The sequence below is a fragment of the Phyllobates terribilis genome, unplaced genomic scaffold (genome assembly GCF_046119375.1).
Source record: "Phyllobates terribilis strain yellow unplaced genomic scaffold, ASM4611937v1 Scaffold_230__1_contigs__length_3167835, whole genome shotgun sequence".
Lineage (NCBI taxonomy): Eukaryota > Metazoa > Chordata > Amphibia > Anura > Dendrobatidae > Phyllobates > Phyllobates terribilis.
In genome coordinates this window covers 1214301-1228651 of record NW_027362990.1, presented here as the reverse complement: position 1 = coordinate 1228651, position 14351 = coordinate 1214301, and the positions used below count along the sequence as shown (strand labels likewise).

General features: G+C 43.5%; 5 non-coding genes across 5 annotated transcripts; all 5 read left to right on the top strand.

Moving 5' to 3' along the window:
- The first annotated feature begins 5093 nt into the window (after window positions 1-5093).
- LOC141215082 (U2 spliceosomal RNA) lies at window positions 5094-5284 on the top strand. Its single transcript, XR_012284228.1, has one exon. It is a non-coding gene; the product is annotated as a U2 spliceosomal RNA (small nuclear RNA).
- Window positions 5285-8020: 2736 nt separating this feature from the next.
- LOC141215098 (U2 spliceosomal RNA) lies at window positions 8021-8211 on the top strand. Its single transcript, XR_012284244.1, has one exon. It is a non-coding gene; the product is annotated as a U2 spliceosomal RNA (small nuclear RNA).
- A 2735-nt stretch (window positions 8212-10946) lies between these two features.
- Window positions 10947-11137, top strand: LOC141215081 (U2 spliceosomal RNA). The gene has a single exon (XR_012284227.1). It is a non-coding gene; the product is annotated as a U2 spliceosomal RNA (small nuclear RNA).
- A 1097-nt stretch (window positions 11138-12234) lies between these two features.
- Window positions 12235-12425, top strand: LOC141215087 (U2 spliceosomal RNA). The gene has a single exon (XR_012284233.1). It is a non-coding gene; the product is annotated as a U2 spliceosomal RNA (small nuclear RNA).
- Window positions 12426-13522: 1097 nt separating this feature from the next.
- On the top strand, window positions 13523-13713 carry LOC141215085 (U2 spliceosomal RNA). The gene has a single exon (XR_012284231.1). It is a non-coding gene; the product is annotated as a U2 spliceosomal RNA (small nuclear RNA).
- The last annotated feature ends 638 nt before the right edge of the window (window positions 13714-14351 follow it).

Below are 14351 nucleotides of genomic sequence, written 5' to 3'. Positions count from 1 at the left end.
AAACATGTGGGAGACTCCCAAAATATATGGAGGAATGTGCTGTGGTCAGATGAGACCAAAATTTAACTTTTGGCCACCAAGGTAAATGCTATGTCTGGCACCAAACCAACAGCTCATCACTCCAAGAACACCATCCCCACAGTGAAACATGGTGGTTGCAGTATCATGCTGTGGGTATGTTTTTCTGCAGCAGTCACCTCCATTATCTGAATGCAAGGAAGATTGTGAACTTGTGCTACTTGCGCAGTAACACTTTGTCATTTCTGCTCCATTCTGTCTTCAAGCACAGGGTTAACAATGCTCTGACTCCATATCCGGCTTCATGGCTTGATCATAGATGCTGGATCCTGATTCCCAAGAAAATCCCACCAACCCAAGATTGTGAAAGAAATGCACAAAACACTTTTAGTGAATGTTAAATAGACCAAATTTTATTACAAATCATATTATTTCATTCAGTGTCTGAAATTTAGAATCAGCCAATTGCTATGAAAAAGACACTGAAAATGGCAAACCTCCGACTCACGAAGAATCATCCGTCAGCACTCAGGAGAGGAAAACCCCCTGTGGAGGAAACCTCTAGGGAACCATGGCTGGAGGACTTGCCCATCCCTCGGGCTTAGAAGGATAGTGCCAACAAGTAACAGCACAGTGAGACATGATATACATCCACTATAGATATGATAGCAGTGACATCACATAGTCACACAAGTTACACATTACATCATGAGAAAACAGACAGTAATGGAAAAGGTCAAAGTAGGTGCTCTGTGCGAGCACCATATGGAGAAGTCTAATGCGACATCTCCAGGCCGTACACATAAAGGTGAAGGCAACTAGTACCGGACGTGAGGGAGATCTGGCTGCAACATCTGTCACCCCATTGATCGCTAGGGTTAGTTTGATCTGGCTGGCTAGGCGATATGGCTGATCTGGCTGGCTAGGCGGTATGGCTGATCTGGCTGGCTAGGCGGTATGGCTGATCTGGCTGGCTAGGCGGTATGGCTGATCTGGCTGGCTAGGCCGTATCCCCTTCCTCCCTTACATGTTGTGGAGTGATGAAGCTCCAGGTCTCCAGACACATCAAGTACGGCGCTTCATACGGCTGAATGACCTGTGGTTCCGGAATCATCTTCTATATCATAGATGTAAGTGTTTATGACATCAGCACAGTTTCCGTAGTTACCACAGGTGTTCATTACTGGTGTTTCACTGGCTAGAAAGTCTCTCTCAGTGTTCCAAAGAATTAACCCTTGAATAACTGGCACTGTACATTTGTCCAGAATCCTGTAACATAATCTTGTCACTATGCAGGACCGTTATCAATATTATACTTTAAAATTCCCTTAAACAAAGTCTAATTAGTGAGCGCATCTACAGATTTGATGGATAACAAGCACAATAATCCCCTTAAGCCCTACTAAATGCATAAATGTCCAATATGAGTACAGAGCAGTCCATACAGAATGGATGATATAGAGGGCAATACAGTTAGATAAAGAAGTAGAAAGCCAAACCAAGCAAATGTCTCCTGAGATCTCGGCTACTGAGGTCTCAATTGCGCATCTGCTGCCTCAGGCGGCCATTTGTGTAACACAAGCGATCGGAAGATCACAGCTTCTAGTCTGCTAAGGAGACTATTGAAGCATGTAAAAAGTAAAAAAAAATATTTAAAAGTTCAAATCACCCCCCTTTTACCCCATTCAAAATAAAACAATCAAAAATACACGTTTGGTATCTCCGCATTTAGAATCGCCCGATCTATCAATATATAAAAAGAATGACTTCCATCAGTAAACTGTATAACGAGAAAAAAAAGAAAACTCCAGAATTAAGTTGTTTTGGTCGCCGCAACATTGCATTAAAATGTAATAACAGGCGATGATAGCATCATATCTACACCAAAACGGTATCAATAAAAATGTCAGCTCAGTGCGCAAAAAATAACCCCTGACCCGGCTCTAGATCACGAAAAATGGAGACGCTACGGGACTCGGAAAAATGATTATTTTTTTTTACAAGCTTTGAATTTTGATTTCACCACTTAAATAAAATAGAAGCTCCACATGTTTGGTAACTACGAACTCGTAATGACCTGGAGAATCATAATGGCCGGTCAGTGTTAGCATTTACTGAACATGGTAAAAAAAAAACTTTTGTGGAATTGCACTTTTTTGCCATTTCACTGCACTTGGATATTTTTCCCATTTTCCAGTGCACAATATGGTAAAATCAATGGTGGTGTTCAAAAGAATAACTCATCCCACAATAAAACAAGCCCTCACATGGCCATATTGACGGGAAAATAAAAAAGTTATGGCTCTGGGAAGAAGGGGAGCAAAAAATGAAAGCGCAAAAACGGAAAAACCTGAGGTGATAAAGGGGTTAACTGGAATTTTCTGCCATGGACTCATTGGCAAATCTGAAATAGATATTTCTCGCTCCCTTATCAGGGTGTACACATATATCTTTGGCCTCATTCAGACGTCTGTTTTTCATGTTTGTGTCCTCTCCATATTTGTTACGGATAGATCACATACACAATATAATCTGTAGTCGTCCACATGTCATTTTTTTTTTGAAAACCGCGTAGTGTCCGTTTTTTATCCTAGTGGTTGATGAAAATTCTCCAGTCAGATCTATGGGTCCATGACATCGCTGACAGCTGGCATTGCCATCCATGTGCTGTCTGTGATAACACTGTTACCATAGGAGAAGCTTCTCAATTTATGGATTTATTTTGCATACAAGAAAAGCTGATGAAACGCTGAAGATAAAAACTGACCACTTTCAGACATTTTTTGCATATACGATAAGTCACTGACATCTGATTAAGGCCTAAGGCCCCGTTCACATGTCAGGTTTTAATCAGTGTTTTTTTCTCATTTTCATCTGATTTTGGTCAGTGTGGCAGTTTTTCTCCTCAGTGGGGCATATTTTTTTATATGTAAAGTAAAAAGCTAAAGGTTTCCTAGCCTCGCTTGCCCGGCCTATAGACACTGGAAAACAGGCAGTACAGGCAACATGGTTGGTTCTGGCCATTTTTCTGACAGACTCATTGACTTCAATAGATGATCTTTATCTACAAATCGGATGAAAATCGGACCGGTCTCAGTTCTGATTTACAGATCAATCGTCCACAGAAAATAGAGCTGTAAACCTGTCCCCGGTCTATAACGGAGCATATTCTACCTGTTAGAGAAATAACCAGATGTGAAAAGAGCCGTGTGCTATTCTTACAGGGAAGGGGCCACGATTTTATGTTTTGTATTAATAATTATGTAATCAATTATTTTTAATACAAAATTAAATGTACCACTTTATTAGTTTTTTATTTATTTATTTTTACATTGGCCACTAGGGGCTGCCATTTTTATTTGGGGGGGGGTGTAAGAAGCGCTCTTACACACCTCATTTACGGCAGCCCTGGCCATAAGAGACAGTAGTCTGTCACCGACCCTATCTCTAACATTAGAGGCCGCTCCTCCTGCCTCTAGCTGTGACCTGGGCACGCCCCCTTGGCTGTTCAGGCCGCAGCCGTGGGAGGAGATTGCAGCCATCTTTGTGGAGCCTGCAGTGTAAGCTGTACATTCCCCCTGTCGTTGCACGCACTGCTCAGTCAGAGCGTGCCATGACAGGAGCTGCCGGGGAGGAAATGCCTGGGAGTGGAGGCCTCGAGTGAGTATCTGTGGCGGCGCCGTGCGGTGATCTCAGCTTCTCTGCTGTTATCACCGCCGACATCTTCAGGCAACACAGACACAGCGCTGCATGGAAACGTGGAAGGTGAGTAGAAGCGTTTATTGTTTTGATTTTTTTTTCCTTTGCATTGAATATATGGGGGCATAAAACCACAAGGATGGAGGAGGAGGAGTCATAAACCCACCAGGATGGAGGAGGAGGCATAAACCCACCAGGATGTAGGGGGCATATACACACCAGGATGGATGGAGGGGGGGCATATACCCACCAGGATGGATGGAGGGGGTATATACCCACCAGTATGGAGGGGGGGTATATACCCACCAGGATGGATGGAGGGGGGGCATATACCCACCATGATGGATGTAGGGACATGAAGGACATGTGACATACACTGCCAATGACACATGCCCTTGCTTGTGTGAAAAAAATCACTTCGCTCCGTGTGTGCGCTGCTGATAGGCTGACAGATTGCACCTCCCACTGTAAATGCGGGAAAGAGAAAAAAAAATGGAGATCTTCATTATTCCTGCAGAGATCCATCCCCTGCCCCTCCCCCCACCCCGCTGTACACTCAAACTGCGTATAAACATTTATTTTCATCATTACTGAGAAAAAATCCAGTTATGATTTTGGTGCACGAACAGTTATCGAACATAACCTCGAACAGCCGAATTTTTCTCAAATCGTTCGTGTTCGCCGAACGGCTCGAACACCGCCCAAAACAGCTCGAATTTGAGATTGGCGAACAGTTCGAGTAGAACAACGCTCATCTCTAGTTGTCTCCCTCTGGTGGAACACTGACTTCTTTCATTTAACGCCTGCAGACTATAAAAAATAACCCAACCCAAAAAGTTTGGTTGATTAGTCTGTGGCATTCTTTTAAACTGTTGCTTATGGCGGTCTCTGTGAGCTTCTCAGTGCCGTTCAACCAGCCAGGTATCCTGCCTGCAGTAGATGGAATGTGGCAATGGAACACTGGCTGCGCGTGTCATAATAGGCTCTGAGCCTTTATATACCAGCGCACGGCAGCAGCCACCTTCAGTCTGCTGCTGGACAGCCAGCAGCAACAGGAAAGGTAAGTAATCAGCAACACTCCTGCTAAGGGTAGACAGCTGCTCGTCCCCCCCTTAATTGGTTCTCCTCCCTTCCACCGGTGTTGAGGCGGTGAGGCGGATGGGAACAGCAGGGGGTGAGGGTGCGGTGCTAAAATAGTTGGAGTCATGCAGATCTAAAACGCGTGGATTGCTGCAGCAGCAAGCCGAAAAGTGCAGGCATGTAAGGGATCTAGAGGTTGACAACATGTCTTCTTAACGGGAGTCCAGGTGGCCATCTCCACAAATGGACTTTTCAGGATCCGAGGGTGGCACCGTAGGCCGAAACCAATTCTGGTTATCGCTTCTCGGCCTTTTGGCTAAGATCAAGTGTAGTATCTGTTCTTATCAGTTTAATATCTGATACGTCCCCTATCTGGGGACCATATATTAAATGGATTTTTAGAACAGGGAGATGGTAAAAGAGCTTGCTCTGTCCACTCCACGCATTGACCTGGTATTGCAGCATTTCCAGGACCAGTGCACTCATTCTTTAATGCAGTTTCTAAAATCAGAAAGAATTGAATTCAATGGTTTTTGTTGCTTTTGCTTGTTTGTCGGATTTTTGGATGGACTTTTTGGCTTTGCTTTTCTTCTCCTCATTGTATTTTTCATGTTAAAAGTTGCAGAAGCCAGATGACAAACTCATTTTGGTTCAACTTCAGCAACTCTGCATTGCATAGCCATGTACTGTAATGCAATGCTATCTATCTAGCTCTCCCTCTTTACTTCCTTTTGGATAAACAGCCATATTAGGCAAGCATTTTGGAGATTTCACCTAACTAATTACTGGTGGTGAGATAAGCTGCACAATATAATTGTTCTTTCAGTATATTGTTGCACACACACCATCTATTTAGCAAATGCCCTTGTTAGCAACAGCAGCCATTTAACCTCACCTGAGCTAACAGGTACAGTGGTGGCCAAAAGTATTGGCACCCCTGCAATTCTGTCAGATAATACTCAGTTTCTTCCTGAAAATGATTGCAATCACAAATTCTTTGGTATTATTATCTTCATTTAATTTGTCTTCAATGAAAAAAACACAAAAAGAATTGCCCTAAAGCCAAATTGGATATAATTCCACACCAAACCTAAAAAAGGGGGTGGACAAAAGTATTGGCACTGTTTGAAAAATCATGTGATGCTTCTCTAATTCGTGTAATTAACAGCACCTGTAACTTATCTGTGGCACCTAACAGGTGTTGGCAATAACTAAATCACACTTGCAGCCAGTTAACATGGATTAAAGTTGACTCAACCTCTGTCCTGTGTCCTTGTGTGTACCACATTGAGCATGGAGAAAAGAAAGAAGACCAAAGAACTGTCTGAGGACTTGAGAAACCAAATTGTGAGGAAGCATGAGCAATCTCAAGGCTACAAGTCCATCTCCAAAGACCTGAATGTTCCTGTGTCTTCCGTGCGCAGTGTCATCAAGAAGTTTAAAGCCCATGGCACTGTGGCTAACCTCCCTAGATGTGAACGGAAAAGAAAAATTGACGAGAGATTTCAATGCAAGATTGTGCGGATGGTGGATAAAGAACCTCGACTAACATCCAAACAAGTTCAAGCAACCCTGCAGTCCGAGGGTACAACAGTGTCAACCCGTACTATCCGTCGGCGTCTGAATGAAAAGGGACTGTATGGTAGGATACCCAGGAAGACCCCACTTCTTACCCCGAGACATAAAAAAGCCAGGCTGGAGTTTGCCAAAACTTACCTGAGAAAGCCTAAAACGTTTTGGAAGAATGTTCTCTGGTAAGATGAGACAAAAGTAGAGCTTTTTGGGAAAAAGCATCAACATAGAGTGTACAGGAAAAAAAAAGAGGCATTCAAAGAAAAAAACACGGTCCCTACAGTCAAACATGGCGGAGGTTCCCTGATGTTTTGGGGTTGATTTGCTGCCTCTGGCACTGGATTGCTTGACCGTGTGCATGGCATTATGAAGTCTGAAGACTACCAACAAATTTTGCAGCATAATGTAGGGCCCAGTGTGAGAAAGCTGGGTCTCCCTCAGAGGTCATGGGTCTTCCAGCAGGACAATGACCCAAAACACACTTCCAAAAGCACTATAAAATGGTTTGAGAGAAAGCACTGGAGACTTCTAAGGTGGCCAGCAATGAGTCCAGACCTGAATCCCATAGAACACCTGTGGAGAGATCTCAAAATGGCAGTTTGAAGAAGGCACCCTTCAAATATCAGGAACCTGGAGCAGTTTGCCAAAGAAGAATGGTCTACAATTCCAGCAGAGCATTGTAAGAAACTCATTGATGGTTAACAGAAGCGGTTGTTCGCAGCTATTTTGGCTAAAGGTTGTGCAACCAAGTATTAGGCTGAGGGTGCCAATACTTTTGTCTGGCCCATTTTTGGAGTTTTGTGTGAAATGATCAATGATTTGATTTTTGCTTCATTCTCTTTTGTGTTTTTTCCTTGCAAGCAAATTAAATGAAGATAATAATACCAAAGATTTGTGATTGCAATCATTTTCAGGAAGAAACTGAGTATTACCTGACAGAATTGCAGGGGTGCCAATACTTTTGGCCACCACTGTATGTGCGTTGGTTACTCTGCTGCACTTAAAATGTCTTTTTTGGCTTGCTCCAATGCCTTTTCTGAAACGTTGTCTCCCTCTGGTGGAACACTGACTTCTTTCATTTAACGCCTGCAGACTATAAAAAATAACCCAACCCAAAAAGTTTGGTTGATTAGTCTGTGGCATTCTTTTAAACTGTTGCTTATGGCGGTCTCTGTGAGCTTCTCAGTGCCGTTCAACCAGCCAGGTATCCTGCCTGCAGTAGATGGAATGTGGCAATGGAACACTGGCTGCGCGTGTCATAATAGGCTCTGAGCCTTTATATACCAGCGCACGGCAGCAGCCACCTTCAGTCTGCTGCTGGACAGCCAGCAGCAGCAGGAAAGGTAAGTAATCAGCAACACTCCTGCTAAGGGTAGACAGCTGCTCGTTCCCCCCTTAATTGGTTCTCCTCCCTTCCACCGATGTTGAGGCGGGTGGGAACAGCAGGGGGTGAGGGTGCTGTGCTAAAATAGTTGGAGTCATGCAGATCTAAAACGCGTGGATTGCTGCAGCAGCAAGCCGAAAAGTGCAGGCATGTAAGGGATCTAGAGGTTGACAACATGTCTTCTTAACGGGAGCCCAGGTGGCCATCTCCACAAATGGACTTTTCAGGATCCGAGGGTGGCACCATAGGCCGAAACCAATTCTGGTTATCGCTTCTCGGCCTTTTGGCTAAGATCAAGTGTAGTATCTGTTCTTATCAGTTTAATATCTGATACGTCCCCTATCTGGGGACCATTTATTAAATGGATTTTTAGAACAGGGAGATGGTAAAAGAGCTTGCTCTGTCCACTCCACTCATTGACCTGGTATTGCAGCATTTCCAGGACCAGTGCACTCATTCTTTAATGCAGTTTCTAAAATCAGAAAGAATTGAATTCAATGCTTTTTGTTGCTTTTGCATGTTTGTCGGATTTTTGGATGGACTTTTTGGCTTTGCTTTTCTTCTCCTCATTGTATTTTTCATGTTAAAAGTTGCAGAAGCCAGATGACAAACTCATTTTGGTTCAACTTCAGCAACTCTGCATTGCATAGCCATGTACTATAATGCAATGCTATCTATCTAGCTCTCCCTCTTTACTTCCTTTTGGATAAACAGCCATATTAGGCAAGCATTTTGGATCTTTCACCTAACTAATTACAGGTGGTGAGATAAGCTGCACAATATAATTGTTCTTTCAGTATATTGTTGCACACACACCATCTATTTAGCAAATGCCCTTGTTATCAACAGCAGCCATTTAACCTCACCTGAGCTAACAGGTACAGTGGTGGCCAAAAGTATTGGCACCCCTGCAATTCTGTCAGATAATACTCAGTTTCTTCCTGAAAATGATTGCAATCACAAATTCTTTGGTATTATTATCTTCATTTAATTTGTCTTCAATGAAAAAACAGAAAAACAATTGCCCTAAAGCCAAATTGGATATAATTCCACACCAAACCTAAAAAAGGGGGTGGACAAAAGTATTGGCACTGTTTGAAAAATCATGTGATGCTTCTCTAATTCGTGTAATTAACAGCACCTGTAACTTACCTGTGGCACCTAACAGGTGTTGGCAATAACTAAATCACACTTGCAGCCAGTTAACATGGATTAAAGTTGACTCAACCTCTGTCCTGTGTCCTTGTGTGTACCACATTGAGCATGGAGAAAAGAAAGAAGACCAAAGAACTGTCTGAGGACTTGAGAAACCAAATTGTGAGGAAGCATGAGCAATCTCAAGGCTACAAGTCCATCTCCAAAAACCTGAATGTTCCTGTGTCTTCCGTGCGCAGTGTCATCAAGAAGTTTAAAGCCCATGGCACTGTGGCTAACCTCCCTAGATGTGGACGGAAAAGAAAAATTGACGAGAGATTTCAATGCAAGATTGTGCGGATGGTGGATAAAGAACCTCGACTAACATCCAAACAAGTTCAAGCAACCCTGCAGTCCGAGGGTACAACAGTGTCAACCCGTACTATCCGTCGGCGTCTGAATGAAAAGGGACTGTATGGTAGGATACCCAGGAAGACCCCACTTCTTACCCCGAGACATAAAAAAGCCAGGCTGGAGTTTGCCAAAACTTACCTGAGAAAGCCTAAAACGTTTTGGAAGAATGTTCTCTGGTAAGATGAGACAAAAGTAGAGCTTTTTGGGAAAAAGCATCAACATAGAGTGTACAGGAAAAAAAAAGAGGCATTCAAAGAAAAAAACACGGTCCCTACAGTCAAACATGGCGGAGGTTCCCTGATGTTTTGGGGTTGATTTGCTGCCTCTGGCACTGGATTGCTTGACCGTGTGCATGGCATTATGAAGTCTGAAGACTACCAACAAATTTTGCAGCATAATGTAGGGCCCAGTGTGAGAAAGCAGGGTCTCCCTCAGAGGTCATGGGTCTTCCAGCAGGACAATGACCCAAAACACACTTCCAAAAGCACTATAAAATGGTTTCAGAGAAAGCACTGGAGACTTCTAAGGTGGCCAGCAATGAGTCCAGACCTGAATCCCATAGAACACCTGTGGAGAGATCTCAAAATGGCAGTTTGGAGAAGGCATCCTTCAAATATCAGGAACCTGGAGCAGTTTGCCAAAGAAGAATGGTCTACAATTCCAGCAGAGCATTGTAAGAAACTCATTGATGGTTAACGGAAGCGGTTGTTCGCAGCTATTTTGGCTAAAGGTTGTGCAACCAAGTATTAGGCTGAGGGTGCCAATACTTTTGTCTGGCCCATTTTTGGAGTTTTGTGTGAAATGATCAATGATTTGATTTTTGCTTCATTCTCTTTTGTGTTTTTTCCTTGCAAGCAAATTAAATGAAGATAATAATACCAAAGATTTGTGATTGCAATCATTTTCAGGAAGAAACTGAGTATTACCTGACAGAATTGCAGGGGTGCCAATACTTTTGGCCACCACTGTATGTGCGCTGGTTACTCTGCTGCACTTAAAATGTCTTTTTTGGCTTGCTCCAATGCCTTTTCTGAAACGTTGTCTCCCTCTGGTGGAACACTGACTTCTTTCATTTAACGCCTGCAGACTATAAAAAATAACCCAACCCAAAAAGTTTGGTTGATTAGTCTGTGGCATTCTTTTAAACTGTTGCTTATGGCGGTCTCTGTGAGCTTCTCAGTGCCGTTCAACCAGCCAGGTATCCTGCCTGCAGTAGATGGAATGTGGCAATGGAACACTGGCTGCGCGTGTCATAATAGGCTCTGAGCCTTTATATACCAGCGCACGGCAGCAGCCACCTTCAGTCTGCTGCTGGACAGCCAGCAGCAGCAGGAAAGGTAAGTAATCAGCAACACTCCTGCTAAGGGTAGACAGCTGCTCGTCCCCCCCTTAATTGGTTCTCCTCCCTTCCACCGGTGTTGAGGCGGGTGGGAACAGCAGGGGGTGAGGGTGCTGTGCTAAAATAGTTGGAGTCATGCAGATCTAAAACGCGTGGATTGCTTTAGCAGCAAGCCGAAAAGTGCAGGCATGTAAGGGATCTAGAGGTTGACAACATGTCTTCTTAACGGTAGCCCAGGTGGCCATCTCCACAAATGGACTTTTCAGGATCCGAGGGTGGCACCGTAGGCTGAAACCAATTCTGGTTATCGCTTCTCGGCCTTTTGGCTAAGATCAAGTGTAGTATCTGTTCTTATCAGTTTAATATCTGATACGTCCCCTATCTGGGGACCATATATTAAATGGATTTTTAGAACAGGGAGATGGTAAAAGAGCTTGCTCTGTCCACTCCACGCATTGACCTGGTATTGCAGCATTTCCAGGACCAGTGCACTCATTCTTTAATGCAGTTTCTAAAATCAGAAAGAATTGAATTCAATGCTTTTTGCTGCTTTTGCTTGTTTGTCGGATTTTTGGATGGACTTTTTGGCTTTGCTTTTCTTCTCCTCATTGTATTTTTCATGTTAAAAGTTGCAGAAGCCAGATGACAAACTCATTTTGGTTCAACTTCAGCAACTCTGCATTGCATAGCCATGTACTGTAATGCAATGCTATCTATCTAGCTCTCCCTCTTTACTTCCTTTTGGATAAACAGCCATATTAGGCAAGCATTTTGGAGCTTTCACCTAACTAATTACAGGTGGTGAGATAAGCTGCACAATATAATTGTTCTTTCAGTATATTGTTGCACACACACCATCTATTTAGCAAATGCCCTTATTATCAACAGCAGCCATTTAAACTCACCTGAGCTAACAGGTATGTGCGCTGGTTACTCTGCTGCACTTAAAATGTCTTTTTTGGCTTGCTCCAATGCCTTTTCTGAAACGTTGTCTCCCTCTGGTGGAACACTGACTTCTTTCATTTAACGCCTGCAGACTATAAAAAATAACCCAACCCAAAAAGTTTGGTTGATTAGTCTGTGGCATTCTTTTAAACTGTTGCTTATGGCGGTCTCTGTGAGCTTCTCAGTGCCGTTCAACCAGCCAGGTATCCTGCCTGCAGTAGATGGAATGTGGCAATGGAACACTGGCTGCGCGTGTCATAATAGGCTCTGAGCCTTTATATACCAGCGCACGGCAGCAGCCACCTTCAGTCTGCTGCTGGACAGCGAGCAGCAGCAAGAAAGGTAAGTAATCAGCAACACTCCTGCTAAGTGTAGACAGCTGCTCGTCCCCACCTTAAATGTTCTCCTCCCTTCCACCGGTGTTGAGGCGGGTGGGAACAGCAGGGGGTGAGGGTGCTGTGCTAAAATAGTTGGAGTCATGCAGATCTAAAACGCGTGGATTGCTGCAGCAGCAAGCCGAAAAGTGCAGGCATGTAAGGGATCTAGAGGTTGACAACATGTCTTCTTAACGGGAGTCCAGGTGGCCATCTCCACAAATGGACTTTTCAGGATCCGAGGGTGGCACCGTAGGCCGAAACCAATTCTGGTTATCGCTTCTCGGCCTTTTGGCTAAGATCAAGTGTAGTATCTGTTCTTATCAGTTTAATATCTGATACGTCCCCTATCTGGGGACCATATATTAAATGGATTTTTAAAACAGGGAGATGGTAAAAGAGCTTGCTCTGTCCACTCCACGCATTGACCTGGTATTGCAGCATTTCCAGGACCAGTGCACTCATTCTTTAATGCAGTTTCTAAAATCAAAAAGAATTGAATTCAATGCTTTTTGTTGCTTTTGCTTGTTTGTCGGATTTTTGGATGGACTTTTTTGCTTTGCTTTTCTTCTCCTCATTGTATTTTTCATGTTAAAAGTTGCAGAAGCCAGATGACAAACTCATTTTGGTTCAACTTCAGCAACTCTGCATTGCATAGCCATGTACTGTAATGCAATGCTATCTATCTAGCTCTCCCTCTTTACTTCCTTTTGGATAAACAGCCATATTAGGCAAGCATTTTGGAGCTTTCACCTAACTAATTACAGGTGGTGAGATAAGCTGCACAATATAATTGTTCTTTCAGTATAATGTTGCACACACACCATCTATTTAGCAAATGCCCTTGTTATCAACAGCAGCCATTTAAACTCACCTGAGCTAACAGGTATGTGCGCTGGTTACTCTGCTGCACTTAAAATGTCTTTTTTGGCTTGCTCCAATGCCTTTTCTGAAACGTTGTCTCCCTCTGGTGGAACACTGACTTCTTTCATTTAACGCCTGCAGACTATAAAAAATAACCCAACCCAAAAAGTTTGGTTGATTAGTCTGTGGCATTCTTTTAAACTGTTGCTTATGGCGGTCTCTGTGAGCTTCTCAGTGCCGTTCAACCAGCCAGGTATCCTGCCTGCAGTAGATGGAATGTGGCAATGGAACACTGGCTGCGCGTGTCATAATAGGCTCTGAGCCTTTATATACCAGCGCACGGCAGCAGCCACCTTCAGTCTGCTGCTGGACAGCGAGCAGCAGCAAGAAAGGTAAGTAATCAGCAACACTCCTGCTAAGTGTAGACAGCTGCTCGTCCCCAACTTAAATGTTCTCCTCCCTTCCACCGGTGTTGAGGCGGGTGGGAACAGCAGGGGGTGAGGGTGCTGTGCTAAAATAGTTGGAGTCATGCAGATCTAAAACGCGTGGATTGCTGCAGCAGCAAGCCGAAAAGTGCAGGCATGTAAGGGATCTAGAGGTTGACAACATGTCTTCTTAACGGGAGTCCAGGTGGCCATCTCCACAAATGGACTTTTCAGGATCCGAGGGTGGCACCGTAGGCCGAAACCAATTCTGGTTATCGCTTCTCGGCCTTTTGGCTAAGATCAAGTGTAGTATCTGTTCTTATCAGTTTAATATCTGATACGTCCCCTATCTGGGGACCATATATTAAATGGATTTTTAAAACAGGGAGATGGTAAAAGAGCTTGCTCTGTCCACTCCACGCATTGACCTGGTATTGCAGCATTTCCAGGACCAGTGCACTCATTCTTTAATGCAGTTTCTAAAATCAAAAAGAATTGAATTCAATGCTTTTTGTTGCTTTTGCTTGTTTGTCGGATTTTTGGATGGACTTTTTTGCTTTGCTTTTCTTCTCCTCATTGTATTTTTCATGTTAAAAGTTGCAGAAGCCAGATGACAAACTCATTTTGGTTCAACTTCAGCAACTCTGCATTGCATAGCCATGTACTGTAATGCAATGCTATCTTTCTAGCTCTCCCTCTTTACTTCCTTTTGGATAAACAGCCATATTAGGCAAGCATTTTGGAGCTTTCACCTAACTAATTACAGGTGGTGAGATAAGCTGCACAATATAATTGTTCTTTCAGTATATTGTTGCACACACACCATCTATTTAGCAAATGCCCTTGTTATCAACAGCAGCCATTTAAACTCACCTGAGCTAACAGGTATGTGCGCTGGTTACTCTGCTGAACTTAAAATGTCTTTTTTGGCTTGCTCCAATGCCTTTTCTGAAACGTTGTCTCCCTCTGGTGGAACACTGACTTCTTTCATTTAACGCCTGCAGACTATAAAAAATAACCCAACCCAAAAGTTTGGTTGATTAGTCTGTGGCATTCTTTTAAACTGTTGCTTATGGCAGTCTCTGTGAGCTTCTCAGTGCCGT